The 26,617-nt window shown below is 32.8% G+C and overlaps 2 long non-coding RNA genes across 2 annotated transcripts; both read right to left on the bottom strand.

Moving 5' to 3' along the window:
- Positions 1-5,101: 5,101 nt before the first annotated feature.
- LOC127848912 (uncharacterized) lies at positions 5,102-9,608 on the bottom strand. The gene is made up of 3 exons (XR_008034812.1): positions 9,339-9,608; positions 6,189-6,332; positions 5,102-5,736 (listed from the first exon to the last, which is right to left on the bottom strand). It is a non-coding gene; the product is annotated as an uncharacterized LOC127848912 (long non-coding RNA).
- Positions 9,609-14,005: 4,397 nt separating this feature from the next.
- Positions 14,006-15,294, bottom strand: LOC127848806 (uncharacterized). The gene is made up of 2 exons (XR_008034781.1): positions 15,138-15,294; positions 14,006-14,800 (listed from the first exon to the last, which is right to left on the bottom strand). It is a non-coding gene; the product is annotated as an uncharacterized LOC127848806 (long non-coding RNA).
- Between the last annotated feature and the right edge of the window lie 11,323 nt (positions 15,295-26,617).

The raw sequence follows: 26,617 nt of genomic DNA, 5'->3' as shown, positions 1-26,617 counted from the left end.
ATGTTAATATGAATAAACGATTGTATTTTCGTTTCATTGATATGAAACGTTGCGTTGATTCTATATATTTATATGCACTATGGTTAAAGTTGTTATACAAGTCCAATTTGGACGGCAAACTGTTGCGTATAATACGCAGTATGTACCAGTCGGTCAAAGCATGTGTTAGACATTGTAACACAATTACTCGGAGTATTTTCTGCAAAGCTGTTCTTGGTGTCAGAAAATTAGCTTCAAGTGTAGCCGTTTACGATGAACTTGTTAGATACCCGTTGTATATTAACAGATATGTACGTATTGTAAAATATTGGTTTAAAATAACTAGAAACGAAAACATTATATTATGAAATATATTGGAAGATGGTCTAATTGCCGTAGATCATAATAAATTGAACGGGTTTGGGAAGGTTAGGGACTTACAATCTAAATAGGAATTTAATTATGTTTGGTCTTATAACTCACAAATCAATGAGGTTAATTTTTTTGTCTTTGTTTAAACAAAGAGTTATCGACGAATACTTACAAGAATGGAACGCGATATTAATGAAAATAGGGTACTAATTGTATACAAAGCAATAAAAACAACATTTTCGTTTGAACCATATTTAGGGACGATTTTTTCTAGAAATTGAAGAACAGTGATTACGAAAATACGCATCTGTGCACATAACCTGATAATACAGACTTGAAGATATGATAGATTTGAACGAAACTTGCGGCTCTGCCAATTATGTGAAAGTAATGAAATAGAAGATTAATACCACTTTTTTGTAGAAATGTTTTAAATTTGCCCACATTAGAGAAAACTACATTAAAAACTATTATAGAGTCAGACCTAGTATGGTCAAACTCACAAAATTATTAACTACAAAATTAAAAAAAAATGCTAATGTTAGGAAAGTTTATTTCAGAAGCACTCAAGATTCGCAATTAATATATCAATAATAATGTATAATTTATTCAATGTATTCGTTTTATAGTTTAAAATGTATATTGAACACAATATGACATCATGTGATATGCTATATTTGAACATGTATTGTTTTTATTAAATGATGATATGTTATTTCATATGAATAATATATATATGAATATGCTATATTTGAACATGTATTGTTTTAGTATATGAGGATATAGATGTTGCATTCATATTAACTGTATGTATTATCCGGTACTGTTTTGATATCTGATTTTGTGATTGTGATTCGAATGTATATTGTGTGCTCCTTCAAAAGTATAATTCTTGTTATATTTCGAAATTAAAAATTATTTTAATATTTTACTGATTATAGACTATGCTGATGTATATTATACAAGTTCAACTATAATTTGTAATTGTGCCGTTGCTTCTAAAAATGTATGTGGTTTGGATGGGCACTGTTAGTCTCTATGCTCCTTCAAATTTACAATTAATATGTTACCTTATTAATGATTATAAAAGTAGTAAAATTATGTAGCAATATACACTGTAAACATGTGATTTAAAACACGTTTTGTTAAAGTATCAGTATAGTTCATCCATAACTATTTTATAAAATTTCTGCTAAATCCACTTACTATATTCATGTATTTTGTATTATTTTTTTTAACACTATAAACTGTAAAGTTTATGTGTAATAAAATTATGTTCTGTTCTGTTCTGTTCCTATAATGTGCGGTAGATATTCGATTCGTTAATTGCATCAATGACCGCACGTGTCTAATGTCGTTAGCCATTAACACTTGAATAAGGCCTGTCACTTTAACTACAATTAACTGAAATTAATACACAGCCTGCTGAAAGGCCAAAAGACTAATTGTTTTTACAAACAACTTTCCAAATTGAATTGAGTTATATTACGCCGTTGTGAGTATTATGCCACACGGTGACGGCTTTGTTTAGACCACTTAGCAGATATTCAGATGTTAAAAACAAGGTAAATTTTCGTCTCATTTTTTCTTTGAAAACGCCTCATCGGATATCTCGAGCTCTCGTTATCTCAATATTTTTTCTTGTTCCCACCGACTTCGAGATAATGAGAGTAGACTGTATTTTCATTATCAGTCTTTGTTGTAAGTAGTATTTTACTCCCATGTGATATTTATGTTGAACTTTTATTTTATTTTTATATGTGACAAAATTTTGGAAAATTGTAATTTTGATAATCTGTCAACATGTCCCTTTAAGTATGGGCATACAACAGCTTGTCCAGCATATAGCTTTATAATTTATATCAGGAAGTTTTAAATAACTTCAAATCATCATCAGATAACCATGTTGAGTCACAGGCAGCACCTGTACCAAGAGCTCAACGTTCATTTAAAAGTAAAATTTAAAATAATTTATATGGCTGTAAGGCAGATCATTAGCTATTGTAAATTTAGGTCAGTACTTTTCATGCATTTTTAAATGAAGATGTTTACACAGTAGGGGACTCACTAAATGATTACATTGCGATTACATTAACTTATATATAGTATATACAGTACATTTAAATAGTTTGTTTGTTGTTTTTTTTCAGCCAGGAATCGTCTGTCTAGCAATTTCGTGTTTCGGTGCTAGGCCACAGATATCCTGGGGATATATCTAACTTTAATAATGATCGTGATATCACGATACTCCTAGCTCCCTTTCTAAAATTTCGCTTTTGCCTCCTAGATGGGACAACTTGGAGACTCTTCTACGTAACATAACACAGTTTTACTAAATAATATTGTTTATAAAGTTCTCTTTTTTTGCCGATGTTGATATTAACATCCATATATATCGTTTATGTTTGTATCTATTAACCATTGTTTATATATAGTTATATTGTGTTTTGATCTTCGTGTCTTGTATATGGAGGAATAAAAGTATATACGTTGTATTGGCTTTATAATATGTTGAGTGAATAAACAAGACATGTATGGTTACCCAAACTTTTGGTTGACATACTCTTTGGATGTGTTCAAACATATGTCATGGGTGCATAGGGTATATATATATTACATAATACTTAAAATAATGCAAATGTTTTATGATATTTTTTAATACATTTAATTTTGGAACAGTATGGTATGTAAAGCATCGCAAAATATTGCGAGCCATCAAGGACGATGGTTTGTTGTCATACAGGTGCTTGCGTCTTCAGTTTCTGTTTAAACCATTTATTTTGGTACATCCTTCTTAGATTACATGATTCAGAAGCAGCCATGTCTAGATTCTTTTGCTGATATGTAAATGTGTGTAATATAAGCACCAAAACTGTTATTTTTTAAGCTTTCTGGGTGACACACAATGCTACACGGAAAATAAATTGAAATGATGTCATGCCAAAAACCAGTAAAACAAGTGCTTAACTAGCCTTAATTAAAAGGTATATATGGTAAACATGTAAATAGATATGATGAGCCGTATTTTATAAGGGGTTATATATTGAATGTTTTATTCTATTAGTAATGAAATAATAAAACTAAAAATAACATAGTAAAAATGACTCCGTTGAGAAAGTTCTTTTTTAAGTTGTAAAGGACTTTTTGGTATCTGATTGGAAAATTATTTGTTGATCATTTTTTCATAATTTGATTAATATGACTTGTTAAAACGTAAGTTAAAAGACTTTCAACAATACATAATAGCCAATAGAAAATAGATCAACATTGAGCAACCTTATACATGCTGTCTATAACTATTCCTTGTTTTTAAATCGCAAGAGAAATTACTGTAACTAAAGTCAATTAAAAAGCTCTTCAGAATATATGTCAATAATGACATTGAACATTCTTATACATTCACAATACAAATACGTTCACCAGTACTAATCTGGATTAAATAAAAAATATATAGATACTTTTAAAAAATAAAAACAAAAGCAAAATGTCACTAGTTTTCAAGCGGACAGCGATTACTGCGTACGCTGCGTGGGCTGCGTGTTATTTCAAGCCAACATGTACAGCAATACTGCTGGCAAAGCTCAACTGTCCGGCTTCGATACACAGGATACCGCTTGATAATTGAAGCCATTAGTCTTCTTAAAGTCGCTGTTAGTCTCGAACACTTTGCACCCAATTAGCAACACAATACTTGCAACACATGCGTCCTTATAACAATCATCAGATGCAGCTATATATCATCATCATCATCATCATCATCATCATCATCATCATCATCATCATCATCATCATCATCATCATCATCATCATCATCATCATCATCATCATCATCATCATCATCATCATCACAATCATCATCATCATCATCATCATCATCATCATCATCATCATCATCACAATCATCATCATCATCATCATCATCATCATCATCATCATCATCATCATCATCATCATCATCATCATCATCATCATCATCATCATCATCATCATCATCACCACCACCACCACCACCACCATCATCATCATCATCATCATCATCATCATCATCATCATCATCATCATCATAGAAATCATCGAAATCATCGTAACCTTTCTTATAATCGTATTGCATTATTATTTTTTATGTAAGATGAATTCTTTACAATCGACTCGATTTTACGGCAAACATGCACACGTGTTCGGCATCCATTTTTGTGGGTTGTGAGTCGCCACATTGACGAAACAACGCCATTTAGCGATCGCATCAATACGTTTCTGTGGTCATTTTATATATAAGGTGTGTTTCTTTAACATTGTGATGCATGTCATTGTGGACTATATTTAAACATGAACGTTTTGGGAGCGTTTATTGAAGTATTATGCGTTTGTCGAAATCGCACCACCGAAACCTGTTTTTCAAAAAATGACTGCAGTGGAGCGAGTTTTATTTTCTACAATCATTTGAAGAGAACAAATCCATCCTTAAAATGATACCAAGCTTGCACAGTTCGCTTGATTTTGAAGGCAAAAAAATTCTTTCAAAGTTTGCCGTTTTATATTGAGACCCTTTGGGATTTTTGAATAATTATTATTTTACCTATATGACCGTGTTTTACCATACATAAATAAACATATCGAACACATATGAAAAAAACAACAACACAAATTCGTTTTTACATATGTATGATTTTACTATATTCATTTATATGGCTTTTATAACAACTATAAACAAGTATACCTACATAAACATGGCAATATAGAACATATATATACACATATAACACTTAAATATGCAACCATTGACCGCTGCAAGCCATACAACCAGTGTGTTAAGGTTGTATTCAAGTTATAACTATTAATATCCAATATAAAATAAATTGCCACGAATATCATAGCGAGAATTAGAATGCACCAACAGCGGAATTATATAAAAGCTTAAAAACCATTATACGAATTTATGCAACACTCTTACTTTAAGTGATTTGACGTGCGTAAATAATTATATAGTAGAATACAATAGACAAAAATAGAATAATGACTTTTTACAAGAAGCCAAACCAAAATATATTGGTAAAACTCATTTAAATGTGTGTAACTCCAGTTTAAATGTTTTTCGTTTACATTTGAGACTTTGTACATGTATTGGTTAACTTTTTCGTTAATTCACTCTAAGATAAAACAATATACAAAATATTTTATGTATAAGACAAATTATGGCGACTGGCTATACTGGCTGTGCTTGTGGGTTCTTTCGAGCCACCATGTATAGCACTCCGCTGACAAGGCTCATTATCCCGGCTGCGATACACAAGGCGAACCCCGCGTGATAGCGATAGCCCTGAGTCACGGAGATCTTGATTTCGCTGTTAGTCGCGAACACTATGCATCCAACCAGCGCCATAATACCTGTAGCACATGCGTCCTCATAAGCATCAGCAGCAGTTATACAAAGGAAGTTTATCTTCCACCTCTGCAGAATTATGTTTTGTTTATGAATAAAACCTTTTGAAATGCATTCACAGACAACTGTATAATATTTGGAATAATCTAAAATAATAATGATATCAAGACTTTAGTTGAATTAAATATTGTCCTCATCGGGATTCGAACCCGGTCCCTTTTTAGCGAAACTGAACGCAAAATTAGAAATACACGCTCTGACCTTCAAAGACTATTTCAATGCATGCGATTAACACACTTATTTTCCTAAAGCAAATCGTTTTCTCTAATATTTCACCAACTGTATTAACAAAGTCTCGATATGCTTAGTTTGTGAAGGAAAAAGTGGTCAGACATAAAAAATGTTATGATGTGAATGTAATACTGTTAACGACGATGAACTTCCAAGCAAACAATACCTGCTATGATACATATGACTCCTGACGGTTTCGTGTACAAGACTTTAGGGGTATGCAAGACCGTCTGGACGAGTCCCCATATCGTGGAGCAGAAAATCAGGATGCAGGCCACGAGCTCAATATACCTTGTGTGAAGAAAAACATCTGCAAAAGATTTGAATCAATCTTGACGAAAGTTTACCGGATTATCTTTATATAATGTCATGACTTGGCGAGGCCAACCTGCCAATCACCGTGGCTGAAACACGAAATAAATTGAGGTAAAGCATAAGGCCATTGTGTCCTTATTCAATGGCATTATGAATGTACATTTAGCTCTGTATGTTAAGATTAATCTCGCTGAATCATATCGGATATAATCAGCTTAGCAAATACCTGAATGAGATGATGAACGTTATGTCAAATATTGTTTTGAGTAGTCCTTATCTGGTTGGTCATTCCTTTCAATTACTTGATATGTGACGTCGTATTTGCGTGTCGCCGAACACAATCTGGTCTTGCTCTTTACATAGTTAGTATTTGAAAACAAACGATTTTTATGAAGTCCATAGTTTAATGCAAAATAATTAATCTACTTTATTTAAGCATAAGAAATACAGGTAAATAGCTGTCTTCGGCATATTTTAGCAGCTCGTTAAGTTATCTAGTGTTTCCGCATTAAATGATACCAGAATGATTATTAAATGTCGTTTTTAATTAAGAAAAACATCTTGTTATCTTTTGCATGCAAGTAATAATTCTATGTGCTCTAAACTTCTGACAGACTACCTTGAAGAATTCAGCTGTACACTAATCATATTTGGTGATACTTTAACATTAAGCACTCCTAACAATCGTCAAAATAAAGCAGTCGATCTAATAATCGTCAATATAAAGCAGCCCATCTAATAATCGTCAATATAAAGCAGTTCTTCTAATAATCGTCAATATAAAGCGCTCCTTCTAATAATCGTCAATGTAAAGCAGTCCTTCTAATCAATCAGCTTGAACTTTGTTCTATAAATTAATATTAATTAAATATGCTTGTATACCCTATGCAATTCCGTTTGCACTACTTTTATGTAGAGTTTTATAACGTGAAATAGCCTCATATTAAATATTATTTATCTCATGCAATTTATTCCCTTTTTCTTTTTTTCATAAAATGTATCGAATTCTTTGATTCAAGCATGCCCAAGTGTTTCGTAAGTTTCTCGAAATCTTTTTACATTATAGTGTGTTTTTCGTGACATTTGTACGACATTTTGGGTAAAAAACTTGTCATTTGCTTTCTATGTTGTAGATGATAATACAATACCGCTGTTTAACTAGCTCTATCAAAGTATTCATGCATTTTAAAGCGAGACTATACGATGTTGTCAAATATTTATGAATTTATATAAAGTGTGTAAGAAAACATATTATACATATATTTCAATATAAATTAAAATAAAAGTTAAGAAGAACGTGTGTCGAAAAATGCGAAATTAGCCAGAAATTTAATTCTGAAATCGAAAATGTATGTACAGTCGAATTCGCCAGCATGTATATCATGCATGTAAGATGTGAATCTAAATTTAGTTTAACGCTTCATTTAAATTTCCTACAACGATATCTATTCATACGACACACGAACGCTACTTCCGATTCTAATAAAAAGACGAATGCTTAGGTTATTGTAGGAAAATATGTCCGAAATATCTTCGTCACAATCGGCTCGGGGCGCTTATTTGTCTTTGCTGCATGTTTATGAAATTCGTCTTCAATGTACAATTGTTGTTGCCTATTTTGTGTTATTGTAACATATATTTATCAATATATTACAATTTAACACATATGAAAATCGTATTGTCTCGCTTTAAATGGTCCATATCAATTAAAAATGAATAATAACCCTTCCCATGCGCTATACCTTCAAAAACCGATTCACAGAATGAATTAATAATAAATCCTTGTTTTATTTAATATTAATTATTATAAGAAGGAAGGCAAAAAATATCAAGTTTAGCCTTCTGGAATGGTAATTGCCGTCTTAATGTTTTTATTCGATATTACCGTCCGTTCAGGTATATCTTAAAGTATTCGTTATGGATATATTTATGATAATAGACTGCATTTATTTTCTTTAATTGTATTAGGATTATTCATGAACTATAATTAAGATTTTCCAAGTTTACTTCTTATTCACACAGATCTCCGCAGATCATAAATTAATAAGTTTGAAAATAGTTTTTTTTTTAAGAATTGTCTTATCAGTGAAAATTAAGTCTGTCAAAATAATGGGCGTATCGTTATTTGGCCTCTATAATGTGCATTAGGTAAACATGTTTGTAATGTAATCAAATTCAATTATTATAAGCAGTTCCCAAGAAAGCTTTTATTTTTTTTAACGTGATTAAGTTTTCAAAACGCAAACACCCATTAAATCACACGTTCCACACAACTTAAGTTTGAAAAGCCTGTTTGACATTTAGTTTTTTCAGTGCGAGTGCTCTCTTGACAAATTGTTTTGGCTTGATCGGATGGTTACTAATCATTTAAAATATCAGTGGATTTATTCAATATTGTTAAATTAAACTTCATTGCAAGACTTTATTTGACAACAAAATATTCAGACAAAGTTATGAAAACATGTCCAAACTTAAAATGTTAAACCTTTGCGAGTGCATTTTCCTTAATTGACAAGAACTACGATGAAAACCTCAAACCATATAAATACAACTGGGGTTTAATTTTATCTTAAGTGCAAATGCGAGGGATAGGAATTTAATTAGATTAAAAAACCATAACACAAAGAAAGTTAATCTTCGGCTGCACCACCAAGAGGTAAATCTTCTCAATGCACGTTAAGTCAACTAAATTTAGTTACCTTTTGCACAAGGATAAACCTCAGGAACATAGAGCATGACAAACAGAAGGACATATGGATACAATTGCTGTCATCGCATTTGAACGGATAAAACTTTTCCTATGTATCCTAGTATATGTTATGAAACTAATGAATGTTATTTTGTAAAGTGCATAATGTACAAAAATAGTACATCTCAAATGTTACCATTTCTTGCTCTTAAAAAAAATGATATCAAATACTCATGATAGTATGAACTTGAGCTACCATTACCATGAATTAAAAATATATAGGTTTAAACTAGCTAAACAAAATGTACTTACTGGGAAGGTCATCATAGGCTTGACATTTGCGAATACTGTTGCCCGGCGCGTCAGTATATGCGCAGACTATCCAAAGGCCTAAATTGTAGCCGGCGGAAAAATCACCCCTTTTATCGAATATGTAAGCCAGTACGGAATCGCCAGGCCGATGATATTAATCACACACGAGATGACCGACAGCACCACAGCAAGCTTTGCATCCATGATGAAAACTATACTTTCATGAACAACCTCAGCTGTTGACTGTTATTACGGTTTGATAGGAAAGAGCGGTTGAAAGTAAAGTCGATACGTTGCCAATTTACCTCTCTGTAACTAATAACACCACGGTAATTGTAGTAAAGGCAATGGTGTGAAACGACTATTTAAAGGACGTGTTCACATTTTGACAAAATGACAAATTTCAAGAAAACTATCATAGACTATCATAGATTCTTAAAAGAATTGAATACATTATTTCAAACAAGCGAACTTATAATCTTTACTAAGAATTGTGTTTATACGATTAGTTAAAGGGATATTATGGGCATTTTTCACTGTTGTATTGAGCTGAAAAGAATTTACAGGTCAACAGAGTTAGTTAAAATGTGGTTACTGACCAATCATCTGCAATTCATCTTGCTACCAGTTGTTTATAAAAAAAAATATATTCGATATTTTACTTGACTAACCCAGTCCTCTAAGCCGAAATGATCCGTAAAATGAAACAGTGTCTTTGTGTCGTATGAAAGAATCTGAGCGAAAACTAGATTTAGATTCACATTGTAAATCGAATCATTTCTGTCGTCTGTTGTCAAAACGAAAGCACGGTTGATATTCAAATGCATTATTTTTCTCTTTTCGGGATATTGTTTAGTATGTTGATGCTACATTAACAAATATAAGTGTATTTGAAATGAATACACCAAAAGATCTAATGTGTTTGTTACAAAATAATTGGGTCGATGCTTTATTCACGTTACAACTATTAAAATGAAATCTCCAATGAACGTTTTAACGAAGCAATCAGCCAGAATAATTCAGGGCAAGTTATGTTCTAAAAAATCACCAAAATCGTAATACGCTTTTATGCAAAACTCTAACTTTAAGCGAATTGAAATGATTAAATGTTAACAGGTAGGATTTAATAAATCACAATAAAAATAAGAATAAAGGTTATATACGAAGCAAATATCAAAATGTATCTGCAAACTAAATTCAATTAAACCATTTATTGTAACTGGATTTTAAATATTTTCCGTTTCACATTTTAAAGTATGTGTTGGTTAGACTTTACATTTAAGAACTCTAAGATGAACACCTTAAAAACTATTGTATGTCGTAGACAGTTAATGAAAACTATTCTATATAATAAATCTAACAAAAAATGACGCTGATCAAACTCGAACTCAGTTCGGCGTCACCGAGCAAAATCAGCGTTTCGTGTGAGTCGAGTCAAATACCCGTGAAGTTTATTTCGTGGTTGTTATTTGCAAGGAAGATACTTCATTACAACGCGAAAGATCATGCAACAAAGATATATGTGTTTGGTAAATGTAATGGTAATACTGTTGATAATATTTATGAAAAAAGAGGAAATTAAATCAGAAGGAAATTAAGAAAAAAAAATATGTGGAAAAGGAAGACGATGCTGCTGCTGATAATAAATGCAACGTATACAGGCAACGCACGTTAACCGCTTCAAACTCAGGGTAACCATTTAGGAATGATGCGCTTATTGTCAATGTATTTACGAGCGTCTGTCCGTAAGTGCCACAAATAAAACATATGAGCTCCTTACAAAGACAGCAACATTTGAAAAAAAGAACAGTTTTCGTCAAGAGCACAATAAAACGCAGCACTTTGGGGAAAGTCAGTTAGTCACCCTATGTTAAAATTACGTTATAAAGTGATTTTAAAACTTGTCTATTTTTGATGAAAGCAAAATTTGCAATCAAATTCTAAGCGTAATGCAATACCTTTAATTCAAATAACGGCTGACATGCTCATCGAACCGTGGATTTCGCCGATATTGACTTCCTCTTAAAACATATATTTTTCATTTAAAATCAACCATGTGTAGTATGAGGTAAATTATTTATGTGAGCGTAATTATTGAACAGGAATGAGGAAGAGAAAACAAATGAAAATAATTTCAAAAAGCAGCCTTCTTGTTAAAATAGTTTTCGTGCTTCATAAGTTTAAATCAGCCATGTGAAGAATGAGGTTTATTTAATATATATATACGTGTTTAGTAAACTAATATAAGGGCGACACATAAATGACAATAATTTGAATAAAACGCATCGGAATTCTATGAGGGAATATCCTTTGATATTCCCTTTTTTCGTTGCAAAATGAAGAAAAACAGGTGTTTTTTTCTCACTTTTATTGCACACAAATTTAACCTTGAATCAAAATGCATGAACAGGAATTATCAAACTTGTATATTTCCTAAAAAAGTGTGTAAATTTACTAACATTTTTAATGCAAAAAGAACACATTTGACATCAACTAAGAAATTATTCGTAAATTTACGAACATCTTAAGGGAGAAAAATCATTAGTTTTTTTCATTGCTTGTCACCATGTGGCATAAATTTATGAACTTCTTTTTTTAAAGAAATATATGATTAACAAAACCATTATTCGTAAATTTAAATTTACGCACTATTAAAAATGTTCAGAAATACTTGGTGAATTCATAGATTCTTACCAAAACCAGACTTTTAACAAAACCATACTTCGTAAATTTATGCACTATTTAACATTTTCATTGGTAAATTCATAAATAAAACCATACTTCGTAAATTTACGCACTATAAAAAATTTTCAGACATAATTGGTAAATTCATATTCTTAGCAATACCATACTTCGTAAATTTACGAACTAGTAAAACTTTTCAGAAATACTTCATCAATTCATATATTCTCAACCAAATCTTACTTCGTAAATTTACGAACTATCTTAACAAAACCATACTTCGTAAATTTACGCACTATTATATATTTTCAGATATACTTTGTAAATTCATAGATTCTTAACCAAAAAATACTTCGTAAATTTACGCACTATTAAAAAAAAAACAGTCATAGATTCTTAACAAAACCATACTTCGTAAATTTACGCACTATTAAAAACTTTCAGAAATACTTGGTAAATTCATAGATTCTGAACAAAAACATACTTCGTAAATTTACGCACTATTAAAAACTTTCAGAAATACTTGGTGAATTCATAGATTCATAACAAAACATACTTCGTAAATTTACGCACTATTAAAAACTTTCAGAAATACTTGGTAAATTCATAGATTCTTAACAAAACATACTTCGTAAATTTACGCACTATTAAAAAATTTCAGTATTTGGTGAATTCATAGATTCTTAACAAAAACATACTTCATAAATTTACGCACTATTTAACCTTTTCAGAAATACTTGGTAAATTCATATTCTTCTACAATTGGTAAATTCATATTCTTAATAATACCATACTTCGTAAATTTACGAACTAGTAAAACTTTTCAGAAATACTTTGTCAATTCATATATCCTTAACAAAACCATACTTCGTAAATTTACGCACTACTATTTTTTTTCAGAATTACTTTATCAATTCATTTATTCTCAGGAAAACCTTACTTCGTAAATTTACGCACTATTAACAATTTTCAGAAATACCAGGTCAATTCATATATTCTTAACAAAACCATACTTCGTAAATTTACGCACTATTATATTATAATACCCCGTACTTTGTCAATTCATATATTCTCAACATAATCATATTTCGTAAATTTATGCTGCATTAAAAATTTTCAGAAATACAAAGTCATGTACTTGGTCAGTTCATATATTCTTAACATACGTCTTACATTTACACACTATTAAAATATATTTTCAGAAATACTCGGTACTTGGCAAATTCATAGCAAAACAAGACTTCCTAAATTTACGCATTATTAAACATTTTCAGAAATACTTGGTGAATTCATAGATTCTTAACAAAACCAGACTTCGTAAATGAACGCACTTAAAAAAAACAACAGAAATACTTGTTTAATTCATAGATTCTTAACATAACCATACTTCGTAAATTAACGCACTATACATTTTTTTCAGAAATACTTGATAAATTCATAATGTCATCATTGTTGGTATTTATACGAACATTTTCAGGGAAAAGGTCTTTTTTTTGCATTAACAATCAACATTTTTGATATTTCGTATTAATACGAACTATTATTTACTGTCATCTTTGTTCGTATTAAAACGAACATTTTCACAAACAAAGTCATTTTTTGCATTAAAAATCAACATTTTTGATACTTGTATTAATACAGCTATTATAAATTGTCATCATTTTACATATTAATACAAACATTTCCAGGGATAAAAAGTCAGTTTTGTCACTAAATATAGTCAGTCGCGAGAGAGCCTAGTCTTTTTTAAGGAGAAATTTGCACAGATTTTCTCCCATATTAGTGTCAGATACTGTTGGATTGTTTGTGGATTTGTTCATGACTTCTTGAACTAGATTGTCAGGTTTTACAACAGGCAAAGTTTGCAATTTGAATTTAATGTCTGTTGTAACATGACTTTCTGACCCATCAGAGCCTTCGACATCATGCTCTTGTAGTACCTTTACTTCTGCAGCGTCGGCTTCAAAAGCTTTTTGCTGAGAAAGAACTTGAAGATTCGCTTCTGATTCTGCCTTTTGTTTCAAAAGAGCTGCTTCTTGTTGAGTATATTTCAGTTTTATCTTGGCAGATTCGGCTTCTGCTTGTTTCAATGCGATGAGTTCACTCCTACGGCTAGAGGATCTCGAACTGTGTGTCTTCACACCACCATGGACAGAGTTTGGCTTCATGCTGGATATGACTTTTTTTAATATTGATTGTTTATTTTGGTCAATCTTTTCCAGCGCATGTAAGTTCGCTTTTTCCTGTAGCGACACGTCTGTAGTGAGAGCCGATAATTCTTTAAGACTTGCTTCACTTTTCACATTTTTTTAAGTACACATCAAATTTTGTCTTTAACTTTTACGTAACTTTCATAGGTAATTGCTGTTCAATCAGGTTAATTTCACCAACATTACTCTCATAAGTTAAACGACTTACTATGCACATACTTTCAGTCACTTTGCGCCATGAAGCAGAACAGCGCTTCCTAAAGTCATCAATTCTCTCTTCATAAAGAGCCCTTCCTTTTGCAGAAAACGGACGTACATACCGTGTTGACATACAATAAACTTTCTTAAGCCGGTTGAAATACAGATGAGACTTTAGTGCGACCAATTTTGAACGTGGATTTAGTTCGCTGTCCAGTACCAGTCATCTCCATCTGCTACTAGCAAAGTGTAGGTCAATTTACTTTTCTGTTCTGGAAACAGATAGCGGACCCATCGTGTCGAAAAAGAACACTGTTTGTGGTGGTATTCAGTATTTGTTCTTAGATTCAACTCGATGTATGTGGTAAATTGCTGCAATAAAACAAAATAACAGATGTTCAGTTCTGCAGTAAAGAACAATGAAAATGATGTATTGTAATCAAAAAATACTTTAAATGACTGAAAAAAGGTAAAACGTATAGCCTATACCTAAGTTATAAACAATGACATAGTTACGAAAGCAAAGCTTTGGAAATTACCCTAACATATAGGACATATAGCCTCAACTGTGTCGAAAGGGTAGGTACGACGTAATTTGGGTACGAATAGCATTTACTGAAAAAACCTGAATGAATTAATATACCTCATAAATAATTACTGCCTTAACAAAATACAAGTTATATAGCATTGATAACATGTGGAAACTTACATCATGCGGGGCTATTAACCGGTATAAACGTCTTAAGAAAATGCCGAAATAGCAATATCGGCAAACGCCTCGATTTAAAATTCGTAGGTGAACAAACACTGATATATCCAAGGGAAGTAAGCAGCGCAATATTATACGGTTACATATGATCGATATAGCCAGCACACAGGTTTTGTTAAAAATGTATACAAATTGCTAGAATGATTAGTTTGTTTCTCATTGATTGTGTTTTGTTGTTTAACATTTTCAGACATATTTGGTAAATTCATATTCTTAGCAATACCATACTTCGTAAATTTACGAACTAGTAAAACTTTTCAGAAATACTTCATCAATTCATATATTATCAACCAAATCTTACTTCGTAAATTTACGCACTAGTAACAATTTTCCGAAATATGAGGTCAATTCATATTTTCTTAACAAAACCATACTTCGTAAATTTACGCACTATTATATATTTTCAGAAATACTTTGTAAATTCATAGACAGTGCTCCAGCTAGGATTTGAAAAGGGCAGGGGGCTTTTTTGTGAAAAGGGCACTTTCGACGCGCAGTATTTTGTGAAAAGGGCACTTTCGACGCACAGTATTTTGTGAAAAGGGCACGTTCAAGCGCGCGGGTGTTTCTGGAATGCTTTCTATTGCATGTTCATCTATATGTTATAAATAATTGTATTATTTCCATTGTTTTAAACCATTCAAATATAATGCCTACAATGAGGATTAAACTAATTACAATGTAATAAGAGATTAAGGAATTATCATATGTAAAAAAAAAAAAAAATTTTTTTTTTTTTTTTTAGGGGGGGGGGGGGGCAGGGCGGAGGTTCGGGGGGGCAGGGCGGAGGTTCGGGAGGGCAGGGCGCGGCGCCCTTCGATTTAGGCCTAGCTGGAGCACTGCATAGATTCTTAACCAAAAAATACTTCGTAAATTTACGCACTATTAAAAAAAAAAACAGTCATAGATTCTTAACAAAACCATACTTCGTAAATTTACGCACTATTAAAAGCTTTCAGAAATACTTGGTAAATTCATAGATTCTGAACAAAAACATACTTCGTAAATTTACGCACTATTAAAAACTTTCAGAAATACTTGATGAATTCATAGATTCATAACAAAACATACTTCGTAAATTTACGCACTATTAAATAAAAGCTGCGCCATGAGCGCATGATACGCCCGTCGTTCGCCAATGAAGTAGTAAGGTAATAAATAACCCTTTGAATCATTTTTTTACTTCAGTTTATTTGTATTTGAATACATGGTTTATTTTATAAGTACATGAGCATGGAAATCACGAAATTTTGACGAACAAAGTCCCATAACTCTGGAACGACAATTCAGAATTCCGTCAAAAACGAAAGGGGATCAGGGTTTATCAATATTAAGATTGTGTTGAAATTTGAAAAAAATCCATCGAAGGATATTTGAGCTACAGTAGGACATTCAATGAAATCACGAAATTTTGACGAACAAAATCCCATAACTCTGGAACGACAATTCAGAATTCCGTCAAAAACGAAAGGGGATCAGGGTTTATCAATATTAAGATTGTGTTAAAATTTGAAGAAAATCTGTCAAAGGATATTTGACGTAGCGTACGACATTAACAGACGGACGGACCGACGGACGGACGGACGGACGGACGGACGGACGGACAGACGGACGCGGGGTATACCATAATACGTCCCGTCATAGACGGGCGTATAAAAAATTCAGTATTTGGTGAATTCATAGATTCTTAACAAAAACATACTTCGTAAATTTACGCACTATTTACCCTTTTCAGAAATACTTGGTAAATTCATATTCTTCTACATAAAACCATACTTCGTAAATTTACGCACTATTAAAAATTTTCAGACATAATTGGTAAATTCATATTCTTAACAAAACCATACTTCTTAAATTTACGAACTAGTAAAACTTTTCAGAAATACTTTGTCAATTCATAGATTCTTAACCAAAAAATACTTCGTAAATTTACGCACTATTAAAAAAAACAACAGTTATAGATTCTTAACAAAACCATACTTCGTAAATTTACGCACTATTAAAAACTTTCAGAAATACTTGGTAAATTCATAGATTCTGAACAAAAACATACTTCGTAAATTTACGCAATATTAAAAACTTTCAGAAATACTTGAATTCAGTATTTATGAAGATGGCTGGTCTTCTGATAAACAAGAATTGTAATCAGGCCTTCTTGTATAAATTAATCATGTTAAAATTGCCAGAAACCAGCTTTTTATGGCTTTGTACTTTTAAATAAAATCTACCAATTAATCGCTTCTTACAAATAATGTTTGAAATTAGCAGGAAATGATTTTCAGTGCGCAAATATTATGATTATGCATTAAATAAGTGCAAGACATATATTGAAGTATAAAGAATAGGCAATAAATATATATTGCTCCATTTTTTCTATCTATAATGAATAGGCATTAAATAGTGCTCGATGTATTTTTATTTAAACAGGGGCGTAGATAATGGGGGGGGGGAGACAGGGGGCGGCCGCCCCCACCCCACCCCCCCCCCCCCTAATATTTCGGCTAGTCATCGTTATATAAATAAACGTAAAATCCCCAAAAAATCGCCGCCCCAAAACCAGTATTTTTGTAATCACGCGCCGTCAGTGCAAAAGCCATGTGTCCCCTCTCCGTCTGCTCTGAGGTTGCCAATAGTGATGTGTCATTATCCCTTGTTAGGTGTCATAAACTAGGAACCGGGGTAAATGTCATTGCGTTAATTGTTTTATTGTTCTTTTCCGTGATTGCACTGTCGGTGTTTTGATTAGAGACAGGCGATTCTTTTATTTTAAATTGATCGCTTTAATTCAAAGGTAACTGCCACTTAAAACAATTTTGAGTAAATATACGCGTGAAAAACAGTAATTAGTTTGAAAATATGTTTGTTCTCTAAGTACATCAGTTATTATTTGATTAGACATCATTGAAACAATATCATATATGTAATTGTTTAATGTTCAAAATGAGTATTCCTAATCAGCCTCGAAATTTTGAGTTTCCTAAGCGTACATTCGGGAAGAAAAAGCCAGAACAGCGTTCATTCCAATCTTGTTGGTTTGATTCCTTCACATGGCTCCACTACGATGAGGTATGTATATAAGTATTAAATTTTAATTTGCGATCGTTCTCATCTTTTATGAACCTAACGTTGATCTAAATACAAACGAAATTTAGAAAAAAAGACACAACATACAAAAAATACTCGTATTGTAAAAAAAAAATGTTGCTTAATAATGCTTCTTATTATTATCATTAATATTTAACACAAAATTTATTACAATGTTATTCTTATCAGAGCCGGGACCTTGCGTTCTGCCATCTCTGCATGGCGACCAAGAAGTTGAGCAAGATCGGCAACACGAAGGTGGACGGCAGCTTCATCAGTGACGGCTTCTTCAACTGGAAAGCGGGTACGGAGAAGTTCCGGAAGCACGACGAAAGCGAGTGCCACAAGAAGGCGGTCGAGCGACTGGTAACGCTTCCCGCCACGACGCGTGACGTGGGAGAGGTGCTGTCAGCGGGGCACGCTAAGGAGAAGGCCGACAAACGGAAGCAGCTGCTGCAGATCCTACGCAGCATACGGTTCCTCGCATGCTCGAAATGTGGATACATTATTTACTAATCATGTCATATTGTATTGGTTGTTGTGTATTTTCATGTGGACGAATGTCAAACGAACCTCTTTATGTTCCCAGTACAGAAACTGGACCGCCCCCCCCCCCCAATGTTGGGAGGTTATCTACGCCCCTGATTTATAATGAATTGGCAATAAATAATGCTCTATTTTTTTTATCTATAATGAATTGTCAATAAAAAGTGCTTGTCTTTTTTATATAAAGTGAATTGGCAATAAATCGTACTAAACATTTTTCTGTTACAATGGATTGGCAATAAAGAGTACTCAATGTATTTTCTTTCTCAAATAAAGTGTACAGACATCGGGACTAAATAATGAGTTGACAACATATAGGGTTAGGGCTTTCACTGAAGAAACCAATTTATTGCTTATTCGTTAAATGAATTGGTAAAAAATGCTAATGAATTGGATTTCTCTGATTTATTACCAATTTATTGACAATTTTGGTACAATTTGCTTAAGATTTTTTTGTTTGGGATAGTGTTTATTTCTCTCAAGTTATAATTCTCAGCTCGTTTTTTTGTTTGAGTACAATTGCAAAAACACAACAACTCAGCTTTGTTCAAATAATCAAGTATGATATAAACATTACTGTGTCCGATTATTTTAACAATTACGTACCCAATTATATGAAAAATCCGAATTTATATAACGCGACGCTGTAAACTTATTTCCATTTTTAGTAAAATATATTTGTTATTAATTATTATTTAATTGACAAATATTAAAGGCCACTAATAAAAAAAACAGTTATCAAAGGCAAATTAACATATTAAAAATAACAGTGACCAAATAACAACATGAACTCACCACAGAAAGATTAAACAACGATATTTATTCGCTAGTTTATCAAGAACAGAACAGAATATTTATTTGACTTAAGCATAACAAGCTTATCGTTAATCGTTCTGTTCAGTTTATCAAGAACACTGTTTGTGTGGTATTCATGAATTTATTAAAGCGCATGAAATTGTAACGTAGCGGTTTAGCACAAATTGTTAAGATACTGTTTCTTCGAAATCACATCCTTGTATACCAAGAGTCTATGCCATAGATATGTTCTGTTCTGTTCATTATATAGTACTATAACGACTGTACAATCAATTATCGCGTGACATTAACCAAGCTCGTCTAAACGATTTAAACTTCAAAAGACTCGAAGCGACTTCGATCCAAACAAACAAGACTTTAATTTATTATAGCTCAATAAACCCTCTACTGCCATTACTAACTTATACTCAACAGCCACACATCTACACTCACTCACTCACTCACTCACTCACTCACTCACTCACTCACTCACTCACTCACTCACTCACTCACTCACTCACTCACTCACTCACTCACTCACTCACTCACTCACTCACTCACTCACTCACTCACTCACTCACTAACTCACTCACTCACTCACTCACTCACTCACTCACTCACTCACTCACTCACTCACTCACTCACTCACTCACTCACTCACTCACTCACTCACTCACTCACTCACTCACTCACTCACTCACTCACTCACTCACTCACTCACTCACTCACTCACTCACTCACTCACTCACTCACTCACTCACTCACTCACTCACTCACTCACTCACTCACTCACTCACTCACTCACTCACTCACTCACTCGTATTCATATCACCTACCTTAATCCCACTCTTACCACTCTTATTTACACAATGATACTCACTCATTCACTCACAGAATACATGTACTATGTTTTACCATAAATGTGTTCATTGTATTATATTGGATTTTTATTGTCTCTTATAATTCAAATTTGAATGGCCATTAACAGTTGTTGTAATATATGTGTTTTTATATATTGTATATACTATGTTGTAAATGTTAATGGATGAGACTGAAATAAAATAAAAAAACAAAATGTAGTGTAGAAATTGTAACCGGGACTACGGAAGCGCTTCGAGCCATCAGAAAATATGACCCTTGCGAATCCGAGAAAAACGACCAAAAAAATGTATGTATTACAATAAAAGCAAATGGTACTTCGAGGAGACTTTGAGTCAATCGGAAATTCGAGCGAATTGATTACAAGCCAACGAGATTCGACTTCAATTCTTTAATTTTTTTTTTCGCATCGAGTATTGTATCTGTTTATCAAACATTAAAGTTCAGTTAAATCTATATATCTTGTATGACGGATAATTCGGGAAGACATGCAGTTTTATGAGGGCCATAAATAATCAAAGTTCGCAAGCTATTACAATTTTGGGTCCGAGTTCCTTAAGAACTCCACATGCCTCCTATCCACAAAAAGTGGCGCACGCACAAAGTGAGCTGATAACATCGATGATGTCTCGTGATCTTGGCAACGGAGTGTTATTTAATTCTTTTGACACAATCTCTTAATGTTTTGTGTCTCCAACTTATTTTTTTATAGAATGTGACCACCTGAAATATGTTCACATCTTTTCTTAAATAACTTATCAAAATAATCTTACTAAATAATCTTTAACATTTTTCATTTCATAGATCACAGTTTGAATACTTCTTTTAAAATATTAAAACTTATATACCTTGATTGTTTTATATGATATTATTTACAACCGATATTGAATATAATGTAAGTGGCTGAAATGTGTGCCTGATACATATATTAAGACTTGGACAGTTTACTGTTCTTAACCTGAACAGATAATATCTGCAATCAACTTATAACTGCAAATATTGAGTAATACAAACAAAAAAATACAAATGTACATGCAAACTTGTTCACACTTCGTTTAATTGTCGATTGTTTCCTATTTAAGTGTGGGAATATTTTATATCTAAATTAAGTTAATTAACCTGTAAGTAATTTTTGACCGTGATACAGGTACGTCCACTTGTAAAACCAACGGTTTTTATCTGTGGTTTGACAACTTCACATTTTTTCTGTTAAAATGGAATTTATTTGACGTGCGCCTTCCAATGAAGGTGCATTATATATATAATAGAAAATTTGGAAGATTTCCACTGTATATCGAGAGTTATATTAGAATGATTAAAAACGTTTTGACACTTTACTCGGTTTAACATGAAAATAGTATTTTAAACACCATTTAAATGATCAGTTGAATAACATTACTGTTAACCATTCTCGTACAAACTGGGCCTCACTGGTAATATCCTCACTCGGTTAAGATAGAAACATTCATCCCGAAGCTAGCCCAAGTCTCACTATTGCCGGTAGAGCCCCGGTCCATCCCGGTTTGCTAACGCCGGTCGACCGGCGAGAAGCGGGATGATTTGTAGATTTTTTTTAACGCGATCACACTATTTCCCGGTGCCGCCCAGGTTGAAGCAGGTCAGCAACCCGGCAGAGTCCCGGTCAACCCCGGACTAGCTACAGTTTATCCCGGTGAAGCCCCGGCAGAGCCCCAGTTGTCGTCGGTAATGCCCGGGGGGAGCCCCGGTGAAGCCGGCAGCGTTCATGCAGAGCCCCGGTATACCGTAACTCCACCGACACTCACCGGGGCTATACCGGCATCATACCCTGGCAGAGCTACGGCAACGCCCCGGTTTAACCACGGTCGTCGCCGGTAATGCCCAGGCGGAGCCCCGGTGAATGCCGGTGGCGTCCTGGCATGGCGCCGGTTCACCGATGTACCGTAGCTATATCGGGACTCTGTCGGCATTCACCGGGGCTCCACCGGGTTAAAACCGGCGACAACCGGGGCGTTGCAGTAGCTCTGCGGGGGTCTGTATGGGCCCCGGTAGAGCTACGTTGCCGTCCCGGTTGTTCCCGGTGCCGTCCCGGTTTTTTTCAAATACTTTAATACTTTACCGATGAAGCCCCGTTTGTTCCCTGCTCATACCAGTCGTCCCCGGTGAAGCCCCGGTTCATCCCGGTAGAGCCCGGATCACGCACCGGGGCTCAGCCGGCATCATAGTGAGACTGGGCCTTAAGAAATCGACTTCGCAATATCTATATTAGCAATGTTTTGCTAATTAAAATTTACGTGGTGGTCGGGAATTTTTCTGGCTGGGTTACACAGATATATATTTGCAAAATACCTTTATTGTCCCACAATTAAATATGGAAATTGGTCGGAAATATATTGTTCAATATCGAATCCCGGACAATCGCTCCTATGCTAAATTCGACAGGGCGGACAGTCGCTCCTACGATGTTTTGACAGGGCGGACAGTTTATGTTATTATGCCCATGCATACCCAGGAAACATTCGTTGCGTAAAAAATATACACAAAAACATAACGAATAAATAGAGACTGCACGACTTTGTTAAATATTTATGAATTTATATAAAAGGTGTAAATCTTGTGAGCTATTATATTCCGAAAGATCACCAATAATTTCCTTTCGTATGTGGTCGACTTTGGCGTATCATTCGTATGAGAGGGGATAATACAAAAATTAAACTTAATTATAACTGAGTGTCAAATATATCGAGGTATTATTTGATTAACGTCTTGACATCATAAAATTGTATTTTCCTGCACAAAACAAAAACACATTTCGAGTGTATATATAAAACGAATCACCATACAAAACAATTTTTAAAGAATCTGATTTTCTGACCTAGTTTTGAGTTATTTCACACGCGCTGTTTTTTTTTATAGATATTTCACACGCGCTGTAAACGGTTTGTTAAATTTTACAGAAAGGTAAGTAATAAATTGTTTATCTAAACACTTTTTTTCTAGGTTTATCCCGCTTTTATTGTTACCGATATGTATAATGAAAATAAACAGCGGATTTCCTTTTATGTTTAGCTATTCCAGAACTTATAATAAATATATGAAAATAGCATCTCCATTCTGTATAGATAATTGATATGACTACATTTTTTTAAAATAACTCTTAATACATGATTATTAACAGTTTACGTTCTCAAAATCATGATGCTTTTCCTTCGATATTTTTACAACAGAAATGTACCTGTTAAAATGTAACATATCTCATGCAAAGAATCTTTATAGTGTTTATTTCTTAAACGATAGGCGTTACTGCTTAAGTTGAATAAATATTTTGGTTTGGTGATTTGGAAATGTAATTCACGCTTCCTTTTGAACTTGCGTAAAATATGTTTTGCAATAAACAGAAGCTTTTTTTTATTGAATTATCATGTCTAGTGTGGAAATTAAACACCTTACATCAAGTATACAATAACGTTCATATACTGTCTCTCTATTCTCTTTTTTTTAACTTTAAATTACTGAATGTAAAATAATTGATACATTTATTTGAAACAGCACAACTCAAAATATAATGCATATGTTTAAATCTGTTAACGGATCTAAATGCAGTCTGTAATATACTGTTCATAATCTCAATACATATTTTACTTTTAATTATTATCGATCTTGTATTTCTGATAACTTTCTATGAATTTGGTTCAGTGCGAAGTAGTAAACAAGCTATTAGAATCTTAGATCACAGTTCCTTTAGAACTCCACATGCCGCCTATCCACAAAAAGTGGCGCACGCATAAAGTGAACTGATAACATCAATGATGTCTCGTGATCTTGGCAACGGGGTGTTATTTAGTTCCTTTGTCAAAGCCTTTTGTGTTTTGTAACTCCAATAAGATATTTATTTCCCCATTTTATAATTCTTATCTAGTCGTTTTCGTTACATTATTTAAATCGCAAAATTAAACACGATTCATGCTTAATGTCAGTCATTATTGAACATGTGTTTGTAAGCGTTTAAACAGTTATATCCGTTATATGGTATATACATGTACTCGTTCTAAATTGTATTTCATTTGTGCTTTTTGCGAAAAAAATAATTATGACTGGGGCGGGTCCATTTAATGTTTCTATTAATTTCAAGTAGTTTTCAAAACATCAAGAACAAAACACTGTTACTTGAAAGCAAAACTACTAATTAGTAATTATCAAAGTTGCAAATAATATAAAACTATGATTGTACACAATATGCCCCTAGACAAAAAACCAATACACGTGCACATTTAATTATAAAGTTTTTTTCTTTTTAGGAGTAGATCTCAAATGTTTTAAACACTGCAGGATAACACTAATTTTCATTGCGGTTTTATTAACAATTCGAAACAAATAATTACTCTCGTATATCAATGATATTTTCATACGCAGGAAAGCATATGACAAAATGACATACTTATAATTGGGCCTAATCTCAGGAACAAGCTATCAATACATATTTAAGGAATGTGGTTTAGTGTGGGTTATATAAAGTAAAAGCGCGCATACTATTATTATCCTTGACCCGAGTTGCCTTACATCTCAACCGACAACCCACTAATTAGGTTGCACACAATCTATAAAGCTAAAAAGGTTCATGGCTTACTATCTTTGGAACATTACGTTATTAAATAATAATGATATTTTAACAATTTTATTGTTTTGAACATCCAGACAGCATTTTGTTCTTTCTCTAATGATGATGATGATGATGATGATCATTATTATGATGATGATGATGATGATGATGATGATTTGGATGTTCAAAACAATGATGATGATGATGATCATCATCATCATTATCATCATCATCATAATCATCATCATCATCATCATCATCATCATCATCATCATCATCATCATCATCATCATCATCATCATCATCATCATCATCATCATCATCATCATCATCATCATCATCATCATCATCATCATCATCATCATCATCATCATCATCATCATCATCATCATCATCATCATCATCATCATCATCATCATCATCTTCTTCTTCTTCTTCTTCTTCATCATCATCATCATCATCATCATCATCATCATCATCATCATCATCACTTGGGAAAAAAATAAGAACGGAAGTCTTGGGTAATAAGAAAACCCGCATCTTACAGAAAATAAGATCCATATAAACAAAGCTATGTACTGACACGTCTCTTACTAAGAAACTATTATCTTGTTCATAGTTAACCGTTGTTTAGTAATGAATATCACCAGGGAAAGTGCATTTGATTTTCAAACTGTTATATATATTGTCTTACATGTAAAAAATAATTATTATGATCCAATTTAACTAATCATGTATCTAGTTGTTAAAAAATAACTATGTTATTTCTAATTAATTAATTTCGCTTAATCTGTGTGTTTTTTCCATATATCAACATTTTCAATTATTCAAATGCATCATCTGTATATGAAAGTCGATGAAAACTTCAGTTCATTATAGATAAAAAAATAGAGCATTATTTATTGCCAATTCATTATAAATAGAAATAAATCGAGCACTATTTATTGCCTATTCATTATATATAGAAAAAAATGGAGCAATATATATGTATTGCCTATTCTTTATACTTCAATATATGTCTTGCACTTATTTAATGCATATTCATAATATTTGCGCACTGAAAATCATTTCCTGCTAATTTCAAACATTATTTGTATGAAGCGATTAATTGGTAGATTTTATTTAAAAGTACAAAGCCATAAAAAGCTGGTTTCTGGCAATTTTAACATGATTAATTTATACAAGAAGGCCTGATTACAATTCTTGTTTATCAGAAGACCAGCCATCTTCATAAATACTGAATTCAATACTAATTTAAGTACATGTATATAATTTTTGGCAAAAAAACTGATGAAGATCAAAGATATTTACAATTATGTCTTCCATAATTTGAGATCATGGACGCTATACCTTCCTTAGTGCAGACGACCCAGCGAACACGAAAGCAAAATTTGTTTTTCTATGTAAATGAACATTTCTTTGTTTTGTTTTTTATCCTTTTAAAAATGTATTGTCAAACAACAAAACACAATCAATGAGAAACAAACTAATCATTCTAGCAATTTGTATACATTTTTAACAAAACCTGTGTGCTGGC

Source organism: Dreissena polymorpha, chromosome 10, assembly GCF_020536995.1.
Source record: "Dreissena polymorpha isolate Duluth1 chromosome 10, UMN_Dpol_1.0, whole genome shotgun sequence".
In the NCBI taxonomy this organism is placed as follows: Eukaryota; Metazoa; Mollusca; class Bivalvia; order Myida; family Dreissenidae; genus Dreissena; species Dreissena polymorpha.
This window is presented reverse-complemented; position numbering and strand designations above follow the sequence as displayed.